Source organism: Gossypium hirsutum, chromosome A03 (assembly GCF_007990345.1).
Source record: "Gossypium hirsutum isolate 1008001.06 chromosome A03, Gossypium_hirsutum_v2.1, whole genome shotgun sequence".
NCBI lineage: Eukaryota > Viridiplantae > Streptophyta > Magnoliopsida > Malvales > Malvaceae > Gossypium > Gossypium hirsutum.
The window spans coordinates 23,567,060-23,589,668 of NC_053426.1; the positions used below are offsets into that span (position 1 = coordinate 23,567,060).

The window sequence follows — 22,609 nt, forward strand, 5'->3', positions numbered from 1 at the left end:
ACACAAAAGATCAACTCAGCCAAAGGCCGGTAGCTCGTTTATCAACTGAGCGAATACTTATTTGTAAGGGCTCAACTAAATTCAAGCACATACGAAACATACCTCAATGTTGGGATGTTTCGAGAGTATTAATTGGAATTTTACAGCAAGTTCATTCATTCCCAAATCACGTACCTTCGGAATTTAACCGGATATAGCTCCTCGTTCAAATGCCTTCGGGACATAGCCCGGTTATAGTAATTCGCACAAATGCCTTCGGGACTTAACCCGAATTTAGTAACTCGCACAAATGCCTTCGGGCTTAGCCCGGAATTAGTATCTCGCACAAATGCCTTCGGGCTTAGCCCGGAATTAGTATCTCGCACAAATGCCTTCGGATCTTAGTCCGGATATTGTCACTTAGCACAAGCCTTCGGGACTTAGCCCGGACATCATTCAAATAACCATGCACATTTAACAATAAATCATGGCCCATTCGTATTTCATTTTCGTTAGCAAAACTCAAACACAAGACATTTATCATTCTTGCAAATTCGGCTCAATAGCCACACAAAGAGCATGATTTTAATTTGCTTAAAACATGATCTAATCACATCATAATTTAAGCTCTCTTACTCAAGAACTTACCTCGGGTGTTGTCGAACGATTCCGATAGCTATTCGACCACTTTTTCCTTCCCTTTATCGGATTTAGTTCCCCTTTGCTCTTGAGCTTAATTAAACAAATAAATTGATTTAATCATTTGAGCATCGAAAAGAGGAACACAAGGCACTTAGCCCATATTTATACATTAGACATTAAAGTCACATATGTACGGAATCATGAATCAAACTCAACATTTTAGCTAATTTTTCCCCCTTGGCCGAATATGCATGTCTATTTTGGGGCCGATTTCAACACTTAATACATTCTACAAGTATGGTCACTTGTATTGACTAAACACCCTTTTGTTTCAAGTTCAAAACTTGGCTAATACACACATATACACACTAGTAAAGCATCCTCTCCCTTTCCATCAATTTAACACATGCATTGCTCATTAACATGCAAAAGTTATATTCGGCCTTAGCACACAACTTGCTAGCCGATTCTTCTCCATTTAGCAACCAATGCACATATGTGCTCACTCAAAAATGCTAAAAAGGAGGTTCAAGAATCATCAAGCCACCATCACATGCATCATTAACAAGCTTCATATTTAGCATGCAATGGCATTAACACAAACTCCACCTAGGCCGAATCTTAACTCATCCTCATGCCTCATCACCACAACATCAAACATCAACCAAGAATGATGCATCCATGGCCGAGTGTCATTTCCATCACATAGCAAGATTTAGACCATGGGCTAGGTAGAACTCAAGCTAACAACTAAAACATGCATGCATCTCATGGAACATCATCAAACATACCTTAGCCTAGCTACATGCGTGGCCGAACCTCTTCAACCTTTCTTCTTCCTTCCTCCTTAAAATTTTTGGCCAAGGATGAACCAAAGGATGAGCATTTTTTTTCTTTGTTTTTTTCTTTCTAGTTTCGGCTAAATGAAGATGAGAAAGGATGAACAAAAATTTTCTCCTTTCTTTTCTTTAGCTCACGGCAATGGGGGGGGGAAACAACTACACACATTTTTTTTTGTATTCATCATACTCCTTTTCATTATTTTATGCCCATGCCCCTTATTTTATTTTTTTCCTACATACCTCACTAGGCCAACATGTTCCCAACATGTTTCCACCCATAGCATGGCCAACCACTAGCTCAAATTTTGGGTAATTTGACATGCAAACCCATCATTTTCACAACATGCATTAATAGACCATTTTAAATTAGCCTATCATATTTTCACCATGTCTCATATCAATCCCTATTTAATAATTTCTCATGCAATTGGCAAAATTGGAGAATGAAACTTCCACATACTCATGTACACACATAATAAGCATAGAATATGGAAATCAATTATTTTTATGACTCGGTTTTGTGGTCCCGAAACCACTTCCCGACTAGGGTCAATTTTGGGCTGTCACAGAGGCAACTCTGAAAAATCAACAAGCATTGATTTAAAGGCTCAAGAACCAAATAGGTCAACTTGCAAAGTTAATTTTGAAAATACCACAAGGTAACTTGCCCAGTAATACTGAAACTAACCTAAGGAAGCAACTTCATGCAATTACTGTTCAAGCTGAAGAAGGGTTAGTTGAATCTGAATAAGAACCGAGGCAAAAATCTGGCTGAGGAAAGTCAAAAAAAGCAGAAGCCAGTTGTTAGGGAATATAAACCTCGAGTGTTATATCCTAACACGTCAAAGAGAGACCACATGAACGAACAATTTTGTAAATTTCTCAAGCTCTTAAAAGAATTACATATTAACTTACCTTTTGTTGAATCTCTTTCGTAGATGCTAAATTATGTAAAATTTCTAAAAGAGTTGTTGGCAAACAAATGGAAGTTAGACAATTCATAAACTGTGGAGCTTAATGCAATTTGCTCGGCCATCTTACAAAATAAACTACCCAATAAACTCAAAGATCCAAGAAGTTTTACTATTCCTTGTCCCATTGGTAGTTTAAATATTGATACCACATTAGCTGATTTAAGGGCCAGTATTAATGTCATGCCGTACAAAATTTTTAAACAACTAGGTCTTAGGAAACCCAAACACACTAGGATGAGTATTTAATTAACAGATAGAACCATCAGATATCCTAGGGGTGTTATTAAGGATGTGCTTGTTAAAATAGATAAATTCATATTCCCCATTGATTTTGTTTTGTTGGACATGGATAAAGGTAGTGAGGTACCTTTAATTTTAGGTCGTCCCTTTTTAGCCACTGCCAGGACTATTATTGATGTTGGTACGAGTGAATTAGTACTTCGTGTACGTGACGAAACAATTACTCTCCAAGCACGTAATCCTATGAAAGTCTCTAGCGAGTGAGATAATATGAAACGTTCTATTAATGTGAGTATCATGTGGCTCAACCTTCTTTGAAAGAAATCCCTCGTAAAAACGTAATGGGGCCATGTTTCACTGAAAGTGACAGAATTAGAACAACATATGAAGAGCGAATGGTTCAAATTGATGAACTAGATGAATGGTGAACGCATGTCAAGGAGAAACTGAAAAGGCATGAATAAGAGCCAAAGCGAAGCTATGATGAGCATGTGGATGGAATAAACCAATTTAAGGTTGGGGAAAAATACTGCTGGACAAAATGGTTCCACTAATTTTCCCTTTGGAGCTTGATGCAAACGGATCAAACCCATTTACAATACTAAATGTATTTCGATACAATACAATCGAGGTAACGCATTTGAGTTCGGCACATTTAAGGTAAACAATACTCAACTCAAAGCCTATTTTGGTAATAAAATTGATAACGAGAAAGAGGAGCTTCGGCTTTGTAAACCACCATAAGCGCATATAAGGTAAGTCAAGCTTAGGCTCTAAATAAACGCTTTTCGAGAGACAACCCGAATGTTTAACTCTTGCTAATTCTTTTAATTTTATTGCATGCTAATTTAAAATTAAAATAAAAAAATATTTTTGACCTACACGGCCTGAACAAAAGAGCGTGTCCGAAGCTGTGTGCATAAGGGAGCAATTGACAGAGAGTTACACGATGTAAAAACATGGCCATGTGAGTCACACGGTCTAAACACATGGGCGTGTCCTTGGCCGTGTGAGTCCCGGGACTTAATTTTTCCAAATTTCAAAGGCCTGAGGTGGTCCACGTGGCCTAGAGACACAGTCGTGTTGCACACACGGCTTGGAAAAACAATCGTGTGACATACATGCCTAAAGACACAGCCGTGTGAGTACTGGAGCTAAGTTTTCAATTTTAATTCAAGTCAGTGAGTTACACGCCCAAGAGACACGGTCGAGACACACGGGCATTTGTGAGTCCATATGCCTGGTATGTGATATTCGTGGAAGGTTTTAAAAATTTAGAATTAATCATTCTTGGAACTAACTATTATCACGATGAAGGCAAGTGTACCTATCAAATAGTAGTATAGCTTTAGCAAGACCGGATTGTTGAACCCAAAGGAACAAAGAGTACTAGTAATTACTTTCTTTTTATTATCTAACCTAAAAATTAAGGGATTTGTTTTTCTATACTAATTAACTAAACTAAGGGTGCACAGAAAAGTGAGAAAAACCTTTTAGGAAAACTCGATTGATTAAGACAATACCCAAGGAAAAATCCACCTAGACTTCACTTGTTATTTGACTCTGAATAAGACGATCTATTCATTTGACTTGATCGGTAGAAATCCCTAAGTTATATTATTATCTCTCTCAAGACTAATAACGTCTAACCCTAGGTTGATTAATTGAAATCTCTTTCTAATTAACGTTCTAGTGTTGCATTAACTCTATCTATGGACTCTCTTATTAGGTTTCACCCTAATTCGGCAAAATCTTGTCACCCTATCTCTAGGCGTGCAATCAACTCCACTTAATTATGAAAAATTTACTCTTAGACAGGGTCTATTCCTCCTCTGAATAAGAGCATTAACTTGAATCAATATCCTAGAATATTAAAACAAGAATTAAGAACACATAATTAAGAACAAGTCAAATATTTATCATACAATTCAGATAATAATAAGATCCGTCTTAAGTTTCATTCCCCTTAGGTATTTAGGGGGTTTAATTCATAATTATAAAAGAAAACATCTCAGAAGAATAATGAATACAAAACATAAAGAAAAACCCAAAACCCCTGAATGGAAATTGAAGGGAGATCTTCAGTCTTGACGATGAATCCGACTTCTGAGATGGACCAATCGGCTTCCCTTAAGTAATTCCTTGCCTCTTACTCTGCGTGTGTCTTTTAAGTGCCTCCTCAAATGTTTAAATAGGCTTTAGAATGCCTAAGAGCCCTCAAAAGTGGCCTTTTTCCGAATAAGACTATACTTGGGCTCAGTAGGGTCACGCCCGTGTGCGATTACTCTAACCCATGGTCAAGGCCGTTGAACAGGCATGGGCATGTAGTCTACTCGTGTAATTCGTGCTTCGATCCTGCCAAATGGACACGGCCGTGTGACACGCCCATGTGAGGAAGTCCAAGCTGTGTTGATTTCCCATGTGGGTCCATTTTCTCCGTTTTTGGCCCGTTTCTCGCTCTTTTTCCTCTCCTATGCTCACCTAAGTGTAAAACATGAAATTAAAGAATTAGGAGCATCGAATTCACCAAATCTAAGGAGAAACCATCCATAAATGCACTAAGCATGGGATAAAAATATGTATAAATTACGGTTTATCAAATACCCCCACACTTAAACGTTTGCTTGTCCTCAAGCAAAATCCTCAACTCACAATCATAATAAATTCTTCTCAATTTATAATCCCTATCAATAATATCTCAAAATAATCCATAAGCAATCATACTTTGAAAATTCAACTAAAAGTACACCAAAGATTCAAACATTCCAAGTTGAGCATTTTGTCATGAAAACATAGGTGTCCCCCCTTATCTAAGTAATCACCTTTTGTCAAAATATCACAGAGTTTAACATCCTCACTAAAGGTTCACTAAATTCACTCGAGGTGTTTAAGGACATCAAATAAGGCACTCATTAGTCAATTGAAAAGCTATTACCATAGGCTTGCTTGAAAATCAAATCTCCACCACTATATATTGAGATGATACATCAATCAAAAAGGTCTTTGAGGGTTGTAGTGTGGCTTTGGTTAGGGGGTGTGGTCACAAGCTGAAAGTAAATGTTAGAATCGAGATTGAATTGAAAAATTACCTAGCTAGAAAAATAACTAGTCATCAATTGATTAGAAGTGAGCTTCTTCTCAGAATATGGAATTAACACTTATGCTCAAAAACGACGAATTGCTACTAATATGTATGTAAGTGTATATATATATTAGGAACAAGTCAAATAACATAGAACTTAATTATTGCAACGAAGAATAAAACATAGCTAAGCAATTAATTCAAATCAAATCTCGACAAAAATAGGGATCAAATTAGGGGATTTCAACAATAATGGGTTATGGGTTAATATTGAGGGTAAATCAATTAATGGCTTGTTAGGCTCAAAAGGATTCACTAAGGGTTAATTATGAAGGTAGGCTTTTGTGGAGTGAGTGGGTTAAACCTAAGTGTAATACCCACTAACCCCAAACTGTCGCCAAAATGAGGTTATGAGGCATTATCGAACATATCAAACAACTTACGAATAATTTACAATTAATATAACTTTCATAGTATAATATAATAATTAAGTCCCTATCTTGGACTCTCGAAGTTCAAACACATATTAAAAGTACAATGGGACTTGTTCGAGTATTTCAATTTTTTTTTTGTTTTTATAAAAAATTTCGGCAGCATTTCTGCTTATTTTTACCTAAACCTCCTGTAAATTCAAACCAAAATCACCAACACCAATGTTTCACATTCATATAACTAATGTTTATATCATTAACATAATTTTAACTTAATAACTATCATAGCATCATTCAAAATTGATTATAAACTTCATTCATTTAACAACTTAATGTTCATGTATCAAAATATCATGTACTTTCCTTACCATTTCATTTAACCATCTAAATCTTAATTATAATTCATCCTTCACTACTCAAAGTAATATGCATATTCAAGTGATTAAACAACACCTATGTACATGCCACCTTTACCCAAAAGAAAAATATACATCACCAAGTTTGTGTTAGAGTCGGGATTGTTCTGGATGCTAAGCCGGGACACTTGACTTCTACTAACCTGCGCACGGAAACAACCGTACGCTGAGTATGGATATACTCAGTGGTATTACGATAAATCAAGACTATTTAACATTAATAAATTACAAACATCAACCATAAATTTTATAATTATTTAAACTAATTTTATATATAATTATTTTACTTCATAAATCTTAAATTCATAATTCATTTTTCTCGTACCAACTCAATTCATATTTTAGTTCATACATTCTTTCTCATACTTTTCAATAGTGCCAAAACAAATGATCTTAGTTTCAAAATTTCATTTCAATTATTTACCCTATTAACAAGGCTCGGACTCTGACAGATACGCGGATTTCCACCCAAACACACCAGAATGTCCAACCCAAACACACCCAGAATATTTTAAATCCTCCATAACACACCAGTAAGGCATTAAGTGCCTCTTCGGATAAATCGAAGTATATAATAACAGAAACATCTTCTCGGCCGAACTACAATCTCCTCATCACATCACAAATCCAATGGCATGCCATTTGTATCAAATCTAGTCCGACAAGTTAATAGGGTATTATTTTACTTTTTCTAATTTCAATTTCACTTACACAAAAATTTTCAATACTCATTCAATTCAAATATCTATTATCTTAATTCATATACAAATTAATTTTCACACAAGTGTATACAATCAACACCATACAATTGTCACCATTTATTTATTTTTCAATCAATACACTTTTCAAATAATGACATACTTACCTCAAGTCTTACTTACCATACATAACAATTAAAATTTCAGCAATCAATAATAATTAAAATTTGAATTATAGTAATACACACCGTAATTCTCCCGTTTTAGTCCTCGATGACTTTCTCCTTTCCTTTCAATGCTGACGTTTCAGGTTCTTTGTTGGCAAATTAACTCCAAGCTTCAAATCCTTAGTTTTCTCTTTTATTTTTCTTTCCCTTTTTCTTTCTCTTTTTCTCCCATGCTTCCCGTTTTCAATTCTGTTTCTATTCCCTTTTGTTTCTTTATTTCTCTTTTATGTTTATTTGTTTTACTTATTTAATTAGCATATATTATAATATATTTATTTTAAATATCTATTTTAACATCATTTACATATTTTACAATTGTAACACATATTTAATTCTACATTTGTACCAATAATTTTATTACATTTGTCATTATTTAATTTGTTTCTTAAACAAAAATCTCATAATTTAATAATTTAATTATTTAATTAAAAATATCTTTTTACTTAAATTATAAGTAATTAAGTATTTAAATTACAAATGTACCAATATAATTTTTACACATGTATATTTTTATTACCATACAATTATCTACTATTTAATTTATTTAATAATAATGCTAATAATAATAATCTAATATAAAACCATAATGTTAATTAATAATTATAATAATTTAATATAAAACCATAATAATAATCATTATAATATATAAAACCTAAAAAAAATCTTTGATTTTATTTCACCAATATGCCGCCTCATTTGTAGTCAATGGCTTAATTGCCATTTTAATCATTTTTATTTTCTATTGCTTTATAATTAAACTTTTACCCTTTATTCAATTTAATCCATTTTATTACTTACTCTAAATTAAGCTAAATTCACCTAATTAGATCCTAATTAGACACACCACTAGGCTCATAAATATTTTTAATAATTATTTTCGAACTTATTTCACTAAGACGGAGGCCCTATAACTCACTTTTCCAGTGCCCGTGTATTTCGGGTTATTACACTAAGTGCCTTTATCATCTCGACATATCAAATCAAATGGTGTGGTCTTGACATGCATAATCAAGCAAGTTCTAGAATAACAAATCAATACTGACGCACTCATAATAAAAGTGAGCATGAAAGAAATAAAATATGCTCTAAAGGCTCATGTTCTCACAAAAATTATGGCTTTTTGATGTTTAAACTTCAGAATTTCAACTCAAGATAATACCTAAACTTAGGGAAATAACCTAAAAGTTTTTAATTCTTTAAAAATCAACTTATCATGCTTGATTCCCTAATGTCTTAAAGTTTAAACAGTCAATGCATAAATGCCTATGTTTTTAATTCAAGACATATCAATAAAAATCATAAATTAATTAAAATTCATTCTAATAGTGATATGAGTGATTCATGTGAGAATAAGACAAAATTCAGGGATTTCTGATGATGATATAAAAGACCCCCCACACTTAAGATGTACATTGCCCTCAATGTACAAAGATAGATATATTGAAAAATACAGATATATAATCATAAGATAGGGAGAGAGGTGAAACTTCCTGAATGATGAAGGAACTCATTGAATTGGAGTTATGGAGAATAATTGGCCAAGGCAATGATGAGAGTGGAGGAGGAAACTCCGGTGGTGGTAGAGGTTCATTAGTCCATAAGTCCTTTGCTAGTGGAGTTTTTAGTTCCTATTTGAGGATGAGCTTTGGAGCTTTTTATAACTATGATAGAATCAGGAACTCTTTAGGAAATATAATGAAGCCGAATAAAGATTATAAAATCGCAAGATAAAATAGTATTAAAAGGAAATAAAAAGTAATTTCAAAATATAAAGATAAAGATAAAAAAATAAAAATAAATAATAGGTGTTTATAAAGAGATTGGGGCACACGGCCATGGGGCGCGCCTATGTGCCCTCATTTCAGCCCGTGCATTTCGTGTTTTTTTGAAATTGGGCGCATTGGTGTACACGGCCATGTTGCACAGCCGTGTCAATCTTCATTCGCTTCTCCCACACCCGGGTATGTAGGCTCACGCCCGTGTTATTTTGACAGGCTCGACCACGGTCGGTGGGCACGGTCATGTTGCACGCCCGTGTTAATTTGGTAGGATTGCCCACGGCCATGTCGTATGGCCATGGCAACTTATCGGATCCCGTGTTAGGGAAACGTTTTTGCCCTTTTTTCACAAGGATGTATCGCACGGCCGTGTTGCATCCCGTGGTATGTGCACGGCCTACGGCACGCCCGTGTGCCTGGCCATGTGTTTCTGGAAACCCTGTGTTCAGTGACTCAGTTAGTGAATTAAATGTTAAAGGCTAAAATTTTAAAGAAGTTAACACTGTTAGTGTTCAAGTTACCTCCCGAGAAGCACTTATTTATAGTCTAAGCTCGACTCTACCTTATGGGTATATTTAGGTAACTTCGTGGAGCCGTAGCTCCGCTTTATCGTCTTTGAAATTCTCACCGTTATAAATTTTGAGACGATGTCCATTTACCTTAAAAGTGCCTTGTGATGGATGACTTACCTCGACTGTACCATATGGGAAAATACTGAGTACCGTAAAAGGGATTGCTCTGTTAGGTTCAGAAGTGGCAATACGAGGGTCTGCTGCATCTAGTAGTACTTTGTCTCCAACCTTAAGTTGATTTGGTGCGATATTGAGCTCGTCATGGCGTGGTTTTGGTTTATCATGTGTCCTCGGTTTATATGTCCACCATTCATCTAGTTCTTCTATTTGTAGCCTACGTTCTTCATAGATAGGTCCTTTGTTGTTGCTTGAACATGGCTCGTGTAGGTTGTTCGAACTTATTTCCTGCAAAGTAGGTTGCACCACATGGTCAGTTTTAGTAGAATGATTTATACAACCACCTTCAATTTTCAATGTGTTACTCGAATTACGAGCTTGAAGGGTGATTGTTTCGTCTCCCACATGAAGTGTGAGTTCACCTGTGCCAACATCAATTATTGTTCTACCAGTTGCTAAAAAGGGCCTCCCTAAAATTAAAGGAACGTTACTATCCTCCTCTATGTCTAGAATAACGAAATCAACTGGGAATATAAATTTTTCAATTTTAACGAGTACATCTTCAGTAATCCCCCTAGGAAATCTGATTGTTTTATTAGCTAATTGAATACTCATCCTAGTTTGTTTGGGTTTTACAAGACCTAGTTGCTTAAACATTTTGTAAGGCATGACATTGATACTAGCCCCTAAATCAGCCAAAGCATTATTAACATCTAGGCTACCAATTAGACAGGGAATCGTAAAACTCTATGGATCTTTTAATTTGTTAGCCAGCTTATTCTGTAGTATGGCTGAGCAAACCGCATTTAGCTCCACATGCGACGCTTCATCCAACTTCCGCTGATTTGTTAAAATCTCTTTTAAGAATTTGATTGCGTTTGGCATCTGCGAAAGAGCTTCAATAAACGGTAAGTTAATATGTAACTTCTTTAATAATTTAAGGAATTTACAGAATTGTTCTTCTGTACGGTCTTTCCTTGTCGCGTTTGGGTATGGCACATGAGGTTTGTATTCTTTACTTACCGGTTTCTGGTCATTATGGTCCACCTCACCCTTACCGTTACTTACCACAGTTTCTTGCCTCGGTTCTGGTTTAGGTGCAACTAGCCCTTCCTCATCTAGAATGGTAACTGCATTGATTTGCTCTCTTGGGTTAGATTTAGTGTTACTCGGTAGGCTACCTTGTGGTCGTTCAGATATTAATTTAGCGAGCTGACCTATCTGAGTTTCGAGCCCTTAGATAGACGCTTGTTGATTTTTAAGTGCTGGCTCGGTATTCTGAAAATGAGTTTCTGACACCGAGATGAATTTTGTTAGCATCTCTTCAAGGTTCGGTTTTTTCTCTTGTTGGTAAGGTGGTTGTTGGAAGCCTGGAGGTGGTGGTGGTTTTTGATTCCCTTGGCCTCTGCATGAGAAATTTGGGTGGTTCCTCCAACCTGCATTGTAATTATTACTATAAGGATTATTTTGAGATCGAGGATTATTACCCATGTAATTTAACTACTCGTTCTCCATGTTGTGGCCATAGGGTGGGTATTCTAAATTGCTTGATCCACCTCAACTTACTTCGCACTGCATTATTGGATGTACCTGTGAAGAACCAAGAATACCATTAATTTTTCAGTTTAAAAGTTCTACCTGATTAGAGAGCATGGTGACCGAATCGACATTAAAAACGCCGGCTATTTTTATTGGTTTTGTCCTCATGACTTGCCACTGATAATTATTCAGTGAAACCTCTTTTATAAATTCATAAGCATCCTCAGGTGTCTTATTATTGATCGTCCCACCAGCAGCTGCGTCAATCATCTGTCTAGTCGAAGGATTTAAGCCGTTGTGGAATGTTTGAACCTGTAGCCAGAGTGGTGAGGGCACCTTCTCAAAAGGTCCTTGTATCTCTCCCATGCATCATAGAGTGTTTCTAAATCCATCTGCACAAAATAAGAGATATCATTACGTAATTTGGCTGCTTTAGCCAACAAAAAATATTTTAATAAAAACTTTTCGGTCATTTGTTCCCAGGTAGTGATTGACCCTCGTGGTAACGAGTTTAACCACAGTTTAGCTTTGTTCCTCAATGAAAAAGGAAATAACCGAAGGCGAATGGCATCATCAGAAACGCCATTGATTTTAAAAGTGTCACAAAATTCTAAGAAATTTGCCAAATGAGCATTTGGGTCATCGTCCTGCAAGCCATCAAACTGAACAAACTGTTGGATTATTTGAATGGTGTTAGGTTTCAGTTCAAAATTATTTGCAGCAACAGCAGGCCTAACTATGCTCTATTCAGTTCCTGTTAAAGAAGGTTTAGTATAATCATACATAGTACGTGGAGTAGGATTCTGATTAGCAGCAATCGCAGGAGGTAGCAGATTTTCCTGGTTGTCGGCCATCTCCTCGGTTGTGGTGTGAATATCATCCTCTTGCTTTCCTCTGTGTATCTTAAGCTTCACCTTATTTCTCTTCGATTTTTGCGAACTGTACGGTTGATTTCACAGTCAAAAAGTAGTGGTCCTGACGGGCTTCTGGTCATAAACTCGAAAAACCTATCAGAAGAAAATAAATGAATTAGAAAATAAAATAAAAAATAAAAATTTAAATTGTAATAAAAGTAAAATGGCTAAAGTAATAAAAATCGAGTGTTCCTAATATCTTAGTTCCCTGGAAACGGTGCCAAAAACTTTGTACGTGATATTCATGGAAGGTTTTAAAAATTTATAACTAATCGTTCTTGGAACTAACTATTATCACGATGAAGGCAAGTGTACCTATCGAACAGTAGTATAGCTTTAGCAAGACTGGATTGTCGAACCCAAAGGAACCAAGAGTACTAGTAATTACTTTCTTTTTATTATCTAACCTAAAAATTAAGGGATTTTTTTATCTAGACTAATTAACTAAACTAAGGGTGCACAGAAAAGTGGGAAAAAGCTTTTGGAAAAACTCGATTGATTAAGACAATACCCAAGGAAAAATCCACCTAGACTTCACTTGTTATTTGACTCTGAATAAGACGATCTATTCATTTGACTTGATCGGTAGAAATCCCTAAGTTATATTATTATCTCTCTCGAGACTAATAACATCCAACCCTAGGTTGATTAATTGAAATCTCTTTCTAACTAACGCTCTAGTGTTGCATTAACTCGATCTATGGACTCCCTTATTAGGTTTCACCCTAATCCGGCAAAATCTTGTCAACCTATCTCTAGGCGTGCAATCAACTCCGCTTAATTATGAAAAATTTACTCTTAGACAGGGTCTATTCCTCCTCTGAATAAGAGCATTAACTTGAATCAATATCCTGGAATATTAAAACAAGAATTAAGAACACATAATTAAGAACAAGTCAAATATTTATCATACAATTCAGATAATAATAACAAGATCCGTCTTAGGTTTCATTCCCGTTAGATATTTAAGGGGTTTAGTTCATAATTATAAAAGAAAACATCTCAAAAGAATAATGAATACAAAACATAAAGAAAAACTCAAAACCCCTGAATAGAAATTGACGGGAGATCTTCAGTCTTGACGATGAATCCGACTTCTGAGATAGACCAATCAGCTTCCCTTGAGTAATTCCTTGCGTCCTACTCCACGTGTGTCTTCTAAGTGCCTCCTCAGGTGTTTAAATACTCTTTAGAATGCCTAGGAGCCCTCAAAAGTGGCCTTTTTCGAATATGACTATACTTGGGCTCGGCAGGGGCATGCCCGTGTGACATGCCTGTGTGCGATTACTCCAGACTATGGTCAAGGCTGTTGAACAGGCACGGGCGTGTAGTCTACCCGTGTAATTCGTGCTTCGATCTTTCCAAATGGACACGGCCCTGTGACACGCCCATGTGAGGAAGTCTAGGCCGTGGTGATTTCCTATGTAGGTCCATTTTCTCTGTTTTTGGCCCGTTTCTCGCTCTTTTTACTCTCATATGCTCACCTAAGTATAAAACATGAAATTAAAGAATTAGGAGCATCGAATTCACCAAATCTAAGGAGAACCCATCCATAAATGCGTTAAGCATGAGATAAAAATATGTATAAATTATAGTTTATCAGTGCCCTACACGGTCTCGCACACATGTGTGGGAGATGCGAAGGAGATCACGCACGGCCATGTGTGCCACATGGCCTAGACACACAAGCATGTTTGAGGCTGTGTGAAGACTGGGTTCCAATTTTTAAACACATACGGGTTGAGGGAGTCGCACACGGGCATGTGACACGGCTGTATGGCCCAACACGAGCTTTTACACGACCATGTCACCAATTTAACCCAAAACCCTAATTTTACCTTTTCATTTTGTTTTATCTTTTTTCCTCCCCTTCTTTTTTCCCACATTGCCGATCTGCCCACGTCGACCCCCTTTTCTTGCTGCTATCATTGCACCCCCACGAGCTCTCCCTCTTTTCCCTCCCTTTATAACAACCCGATTTTGGACTTAGTCGAAACAGTGGTTTTGAGACCACAAATCTGAAGTCATAGAAATTATTGAATTATTATTTTAATGTTATAGCATAATTATGTCAGTTCATGAAAATTTTGGTGAAGTAATTTTAGCGTTTGTGAGCTTAATTACAAAAAAGGACTAAATCGATAAAGGGAAAAAGTTGTGATTTGCTAACAAATAGTGTTAAATGGCCATGGATTATAAATAGGGGTATTTAAAGTGCAAATAGACCATAGGATGGTGCTTGACCAACCATGAGACAAGGAAATTAAAATAGTCAAATGTTAGGTGAAGTTTGGTGACTTATTTGGACAAAAAGAAAATAAAAGAAAAGAAAGATGATATCATCCCTTTTTCATCTTCTTCTCCACCGAAAAACACTAGCAAAATAGAGGTTTGAAAGCTTAAAAATTTCAGCAGCTTGTAACCGTCACAAATCAAGAAATACAAAATCCGAACCTAGATTGAGGGAAGGCCAAGCAAGTAGATTAAATCGTCTAGTCGCCTACATTTTGTAATCCGAGGTAAGTTGTATTTTAATAGTGTAACTATATTGCTATGATGTATGATTGAATTGATATTGCATGAATTGTTGGATTGTGATTATGAGAATGCATGTCGAGAAATTAATGTAGTAAAGACTTCCGATTGAACATTTGGAATAGACTTGGATATTCGTACCATGACATTGAGTGGTATGTGAGCCAGTGTAAAACATGGCCATGGATTATAAAGTAGGGGTATTTAAAGTGAAAATAGACCCTAGGATGGTGCTTGGCCGGCCATGAGACAAGGAAATTAAAATAGTCAAATGTTAGGTGAAGTTTGGTGACTTATTTGGCCAAAAAGAAAATAAAAGAAAAGAAAGATGTTATCATCACTTTTTCATCTTCTTCTCCACCGAAAAACACTAGCAAAATAGAGGTTTGAAAGCTTGAAAATTTCAGCAGCTTGTAACCCTCACAAATCAAGAAATACAAAATCCGAACCTAGATTGAGGGAAGGCCAAGTAAGTAGATTAAATCGTCTAGTCGCCTACATTTTGTAATCCGAGGTAAGTTGTATGTTAATAGTGCAACTATATTGCTATGATGTATGATTGAATTGATATTGCATGAATTGTTGGATTATGATTATGAGAATGCATGTCGAGAAATTAATGTAATAAAGACTTCCGGTTGAACATTTGGAATAGACTTGGATATTCGTACCATGACATTGGGTGGTATGTGAGCCAGTGTAAAACATGTCTGAGACATGCATCGGCCATATTATGAGAGCCAGTGTAAGAGATGTCTGGGACATGCATCGACATTTAGACGAGAGTCAGTGTAAGATATGTCTAGGACATGCATCAACCTCGAGATATACAAGCTAGTGTAAGACCTATCTGGGACATGGCATTAACTTGTTGTGTGTTAGTGTAACACATATCTAGGACATGGCATCGACACCAATAGATGAGAGCTAGTGTAAGACCTATCTGGGACATGGCATCGGCCTTGATATATGAAAGTCAATGTAAGACCTGTCTGGGACACGGCATCGATTTTAATGTGCTAGTCAGTGTAAGACGATGTCTGGGACATAGCGTCGGCATCTTATCCCAGGTTCGGGGTATTTTAGTATCGATAATATTCTAAATAATTCAATGAAAGATTTATGATTTGTATCAAAATGAGAAAAGTTATGACCATGTGGTGAGTGGTACAGGTACCTACTTGAAATGTATTAGATGTGGGCTCAATATATGCCATATGAATTGTATTGGATGGTGATAAGTAAGTTGTACTTATGTCTATTCATTATATTCATGGACAAGATATGAAATGTTATGAGTATATTTTTGTATGATAATTAGTTGATGTTTATTTTCATACAACTTACTAAGCTTTATGCTTACCCTTTTTCCTTTCCATTTTCTTATAGTGCCGTCAAAGTAGCCCGTGAATCATCGCATATGTCGGAGAAGCTAGCCACACTATCATCTGAAGCACTTGGTATAGTTAGTTCTTTTATTTTGATTATGGCATGTATAGGATCTTGACTTTTGAGTTTTTTTCCATTGTTAATTGGCCAAATGTGTTGGCTTAATTTAATACCTGACTCATTTTGTATAAGGTCATGAAAAATGGTCGATATTGAAAGTTATTATATGAATGCAAGAAAACCTTTTGTGAATGTGGTTGGTGTGGTTGAATAAATGAAATGTATATAGATCTTAGTTGTGGTTGCTTGGTTGAGAAATCATGTTATGTTAGATTTTGGTATGAGAAATGGTGTTAGATGGTGTTTTAGGGTGGCGAAGGGCTTGGTAAATAGCCTTATATCATCCACACGGGTAGACACACGGACGTATGTCTAGGCCGTGTATGACACACGGTCAGCCTCATGGGCGTGTTGTTCGGCCTGTGTCCCCTGCACCTCGAATTTGCAAGTCAGTATGCATGGCAGTAAACACACAGGCAGAGACACCGCTGTGTGTCTCAGCCGTGTGTAGTACACGGCCTCTAGCCACGGGTGTGTGCCTAGGCCGTGTGCCCTAAATTGTTGTTGACTTTAGAAACAGAATGTCAGGGTTTTTAGACACGGGCGTGTCATGGTCGTGTGAGGGACACAGACCATAGACACGGGCCATGGACACAAGCGTGTGTCAGGCCTTGTGAAAACCCCTTTAGGTTCAAAATTGGAATTTAATTCACACAGGCTCGGGGCACGGGTGTGTCCCGTTGTGCTTAGGCCATGTGAACCACACAGGCCTTTAGCACAACGATGTCATAATGGCCACACGGGTGTGTTGCCCTTCCATATGGGCGTGTGCCCTGCTTCAAGTGGAATTTTGCAAAGTTTTCAAAGATGTTGGGATTAATCCCGGGTTATTTCTAAAATGTGATTTGGGCCTCATAGGCCCATATTAAGAACTTTTAGATTAAAAGAGAAAAGTTTTAAGTTTGACCTAGTTTTCATAACTCGAAAATGATTGTATGCATACGGTTAAGTCAAGTAATGCCTCATGCCCAGTCCTGACCTCGGACTCGGGTAAGGGGTGTTACACCTTCTCCCCTTTCCCCTCTCCCCTTTCCCCTCTTTCTTGTTCCTTCGCCACTGCGCAAACCCACCCTCGCCCCTAACCACTCCACACCCTACATCTCGCACCCCTACATGCCACTTCCGACCCCCTTTCTCCCTTCAACACGCAAGCCCCTTCCCTTCCTCTTCTTCTTCCGACATGCCTCCCCAACGACCAAACCTCCTCTCCCCACCGCGTCTCCAATCACCATTACCGACCGCACTACTGTACCCTACCGTTTGCCCCTTTTCCTCTGTTCTTTTTTATTTTTATTTCATATTTTTTCTTATTAATATTTTTTTATTTTTATATTTTCTTTATTTTTTTATTCTTAGTTTATTATCATTAATTTTATTATTATTCTTATGATCCTTTTTATTATTTTCATTTTCATTATTATCATTGTTCTGAAAAGTTTGGTTCTTGTTGATTAATTTTGATTTTCTCATTCTTGTTTTACTCTGTTTATTTTTGTTATTATTATTCCTTAATCTTATTACTGTTATAATTATAAGTCATTTTAGTATTCTTGTGGTTATGTTAGTAGTTGATTATGTTAGGGTTTTGTTTTTTATTATTATTTGTTTTACTCTTTTGATTATTATTATTATTATTTCATTATTTGTCTTTTAGTTTCTCATTTAGTTTAATTTATTTTTTTTCCTTTATTATTTTTTTATAACTTCTAGTTGGAATCATAACCGCTTAAGTTCATGGTTTTTGCATGATTAGGTATTAGTACATATTCTTTTAGGAGTATATTTTCTATTTAGGAAGATTGAATTTTGATGAGAGGGTTGCTAGCCGAATTTTAATTCCCACGTTGATTTGTCAACCTCTCTATTTGTTTCGTTGGTGATACTTAATTTACTGTTTTTGGATTTTGGACTGTTCTACCTTCCAGGTACACCATGACGAACACATGCAAAAAATCCAAGGTCGTTGTCCCCGCTTCAAAGAAGCGGAAGACTCCAGGCGCAACCTCCTCCTCGTACACTTCTTTCAATACTCGTATTCCATTTTTACGGTTTCCACAAGGTCCCTAGGAGGACCTATTTCAGCAGATCCGACAACAGTCGTTTGGATTAGGTCGATTTGTTGATTGGACCGCTTTAGAACAAGTCCAGTTTGCTGATCGAGTCCGCGCCATCATTGCTACACCTTCTTAAGATCGATTCTTCTCCATCATCGAGCCCACCTACTCGAAGCTTACTCTCGAGTTTTATTCAACATTCCTCTTACAGCAAGTGATGTGACACACAATGAGCCAGACACTATTACTTTTAGACTCAGTGGCACGATGCATCACATAAGCATCCCGGAGTTCGGAGCTGCATTAGAACTCAACACTGACGAGTTCATGAGTGTCGAGAGCTTTTTCACTTTATACCGGCACATCCACTACTCATGTTCTCTATGTTGGGTAGACCTTACTCTGAGTACGACACCTTATGATGCGAGTTGATCCAAGGAGACCTCCCTACCTCCGGCCTTATGCTATATTCATGCCATCTTGGCTTACACTTTGACTAATCGGAGGGAGAAAACCAACGTTGTCCGTACAACCGACGCTTATTTTCTATGGAGCATGCCCACAGGGCACACCTTTAATCTTACTTATTCCATCACCCTAGTTGTCCACCATTAGACAAAGCGCAGTAGGAAGGGTCCTATCTACTTAGGCCCTTACGTGACTTGCCTCACACGGCACATTGGCATCCTCAACACACCGGAGCAGTCCTACTCCCTTGCACTAGTTGGACAGATGTCTACATAGGGATTATCCAGTATGAGTCATATGAGGATGATCGAGTGACTGCGTGGAGTGGATCCTTCGCAATACCGATTATCTCATTCTGACCTTTAAGATAAGCATGAGGACTTCACTGATGATGTCCCTTTCCTGTAACACCCCTAACCCGTATCTATCTTCGAAACAAGGTTTCGGAGCATTACCAAAACTTTCAAAACAATTTTTAAATAATTTATGTAAAACACTATTCATTAACTGAAATCATCCAAAACGTCCATTAACTAGACCATGGAGGCCCAAAATGAGCATTAGAATCAAGTCAAGACTTAACTGAAAACTCGAAGAATTTTTTACAATTTTTCAAAAATTTCCAAGATGCAGGGGTCACACGCCCGTGTGACCCTGGGACATGCCCATGGTGGAGGCCATGTTGGACCCCATGTAACTCTCTGACTTGTGCACACGACCATGCCACACGCCCGTGTGCTAGACCAGGTCATTAATTAATTCAATTCGAAAATAGATACAGGTTTCACACGCCAAGACACACGCCCGTGTTCTAGGCCGTGTAGCGCACACAGCTAAGACATACGCCCGTGTCTCTGCCCGTATGCTTAATTCTGAGCATTTTGTTTCTCAAAATTAAGGTGCAAGGGACACACAGCCTAACCACATGCCCATGTTACCAGGCTATGTGTCACACACAGTCTAGACACATGCCTGTGTGTTTGCCTGTTGGACAAAATGAAACCATTACTAGCTTCATTTCTCACCCAAAATTTCACCCAAGACCTGCTGATAAACCATAATATATACATATTTTTATCCCATGCTTGGCATATTTATGGATGATTTTTTTCCTTGGTTTCATTGAATTTGATGCTCCTAATCCTTTAAATTCATGTTTTATACTTAGGCGAGCATAGGGAAGTGAAAAGAGTAAGATACAGGCCAAAAACAAACAAAATGCGCCTAATTCAGTGTTTCACATGGCCTAGACACTTCCACACGGGTAATCCACACGCCCGTTTAATACACACGGGCAGACCACATGCTTGTGTGTCATAGCTGTGTCAACTAAAAACCAACTCAGAATTACACACGGCCTGAACACCTTCACACGCGCGTGGCACACGGCCGTGTCCCTGTCGAGCCAAAGTCTAATTCTATTTGGAAAAGGCCAATTTTGGGCTATTTTGGGCATTCCAATGTCTATATAAACACCCTAGAAGAGGATCAAGGGGGGCACACAGAGTAGAAGGTAGAAAATACTCAAGGATAGCCATCGGAATTAGCTCAGAAGCAGGATCTACTTCAAAACTGAAGATCTCCATTCAATTTCCTTAAAAGTTCTTTGGTTTCTTTATGTTTTGTTGTTTTCCCAATTTTAAGATGTTTTCCATTATTATGAACTAAACTTCCTAAATACCTAAGAGAGATGAAACCTAAGACAAATCTTATTTCTATTTGAATTATATGATAAATACTTGTTCTTATTTTTAATAAATACTTGTTCTTATTCTTAATTGTAAGTTCTAATTCTTGCTTTAATATTCCAGGATAGTAATTCAGGTTTTTGATGTGCTTATTCAGTGGAGCAGAAGTCCCTGTTTAAGAGTAGATCATTCATAATTAAGCGGAGTTACATGCAATCCTAGAGATAGGACAACATAAATCTGTCGGATTAGAGTCAAATCTAATAAGGGAATCTATAGATCGAGTTAATGCGACAACAGGGGTTTTAATTAGGAAGAGATTTTGATTAATCAACCTAGAGTTAGTTGTTTTTAGTCTCGAGAGAGATAATAACATAAACTAGGGATTTCTACGAATTAAGTCAAGTGAATAAATCGTCTAATTCAGAAGTAATAAGTGAAGTCTAGGTGGATTCTTCCTTGGGTATTGTCTTCTCCGTCGGTCTTTTAAAAAGTATTTTCCAACTTTAATCTCTGTCATAATCTTAGTTAATTAGATAATTAGTTTTAGTTCAAAAACATCCTTTAATTCTTAGGCTAGATAATAAAAAGATAGTAATTACTAGTACTTTTCATCCTCGTGGATACGATATTCCCGATCTCACCATAACTATACTACTATTCGATAAGTGCACTTGCCTTAGTCGAAGTTTTAGTTAGTTTCATGACCATCAAGTTTTTGGCACCGTTGCTGGGGACTAAGATATTAGGAACGCTTAATTTTTATTAATTTTTCCATCTTTTATTTTTATTGCAATTTAATTTTGTTTTTGTTTTAATTATTAAATTTTCTTTTATTTACTTCTGGTAGGTTTTTATAATTTATGACTAGAAGAAACCCGTCAGGACCTTTGCTTTTTGATAGTTAGATCGAGAGCACAGCTCGTAGAAACCGAAGAGAAATAAGACGAAGCCTACAATACATAGAGGAAGAGCGAGAGGGCGATATTCAACTACAACCGAGGAGATGGCTGATAATCAGAATAATCCGCAACCCCCTGTGGTTACTGCAAATCCAGTAAATTAGAATCCTTCTCCTCGTACTATATATGATTATGCTAAACCTACTCTAACAGGAACTGAATCGAGTATAGTTAGACCTGCTATTGCTGCAAATAATTTTGAACTGAAACCTAACACTATTCAAATGATACAACAATTTGTTCAGTTTGATGGTTTGCCACACGAGGATCCAAACACTCATTTAGCAAATTTTCTGGAATCCTATGACACTTTTAAGATTAATGGTGTTTCTAACGATGCCATTCGCCTTCAGTTATTTCCCTTTTCATTAAGGAATAAGGCTAAACAGTGGTTGAACTCATTACCACGAGGGTCAATCGCCACTTTGGAAAAAATGACTAAAAAATTTTTACTTAAATATTTTCTGTCGGCTAAAATGGATAAATTAAGGAATGATATCTCTTCTTTTGGGCAGATAGATCTAGAAACTCTTTATGATGCATGGGAGAGATACAAGGATTTATTGAGAAGGTGCCCTCACCATAGGTTACCTCTATGGCTGCAGGTTTAGACTTTTTACAACAATGTGAACCCCTCAACAAGACAACTAATCGATGCAGCTGCCAGTGGAACTTTAAACAACAAAACACCTGAAGAGGCTTACAAATTTATTGAAGAGATGTAACTAAATAACTATCAGTGGCAATTCATGAGAACAAAGCCGACAAAAGCAGCTGGTGTTTTCAGCCTCGACACGGTCACTATGCTATCTAACCAGATAGAACTTTTAAATAAAAAGATTGATGGTTTGTATGGTTCTACTCAGGTACATCCAGTGATGAGGTGTGATTCAAATAAAGGAGGAGTGCACAGCACAAAGTATCCATCCTTCAACCCTAGCA

At 36.9% G+C, this 22,609-nt stretch overlaps 2 non-coding genes across 2 annotated transcripts; one reads left to right on the forward strand and one right to left on the reverse strand.

The window, feature by feature from the left end:
• Positions 1-11,857: 11,857 nt before the first annotated feature.
• LOC121225738 (small nucleolar RNA R71) lies at positions 11,858-11,962 on the forward strand. The gene has a single exon (XR_005923608.1). It is a non-coding gene; the product is annotated as a small nucleolar RNA R71 (small nucleolar RNA).
• A 10,187-nt stretch (positions 11,963-22,149) lies between these two features.
• Positions 22,150-22,256, reverse strand: LOC121226592 (small nucleolar RNA R71). The gene has a single exon (XR_005924365.1). It is a non-coding gene; the product is annotated as a small nucleolar RNA R71 (small nucleolar RNA).
• Positions 22,257-22,609: the final 353 nt, after the last annotated feature.